Consider the following 710-nt stretch of genomic DNA (forward strand, 5'->3'; position numbering starts at 1 on the left):
TATATATATATACATACATATTCATTATATGAATTTCACGCTTCTAATTATATGTGAATGTGAATAAAATTTATCAAATATGTTTGTAGTGATTTAGTTAAACTAATTTATCACTCACCGGGTCTCAATTTTGCAAGTCAAAACCGGTGCTCGTAAAAATATAATTTAGCCAAAGCATTCGCCTTCGTTGGACCTCGGTCGAACCATAGCAGGCTAATTGGGGTGTGATAGAAAGTGGTATCAGAGTATTGTTAATAGATGAAAAGAATGATGGAAACGTATAAGAATGAGATCAAATATGAATTGAATTATACGAAGTTATAGGTTGGTGGATCTAGGATGGGTAATCCATTGACATAAGATTTCATGCATGCACGATATTGTTATTATATAATACATTGCATTTAAATAATATAATTTTTCAATATAGATGAATATGCCTAAAGAAAAATCAAAAAGTACTGAGGGCTATCCTCCTATTTGGCCAATTGGAAAACAAGAAGCAAGAGCTGAAAATATTTTGAATAGAAATGATAATCAAAACAGAGCAAATGAAGAAATTAGAGCAACTAATTTACAGGGCATTTTGCAAGTGATAGCACAAGCGGTTGCAAAATGTCTGTTATTGAGAGATCGTCCACTAGTACAGGGCCCAGATCTAAATATGGGGCATAAGTTAGTCAGCACTTAAAGTTCTTTCAAGCATTCAA

The sequence above is a fragment of the Phalaenopsis equestris genome, unplaced genomic scaffold (assembly GCF_001263595.1).
Source record: "Phalaenopsis equestris unplaced genomic scaffold, ASM126359v1 Scaffold000002, whole genome shotgun sequence".
In the NCBI taxonomy this organism is placed as follows: Eukaryota; Viridiplantae; Streptophyta; class Magnoliopsida; order Asparagales; family Orchidaceae; genus Phalaenopsis; species Phalaenopsis equestris.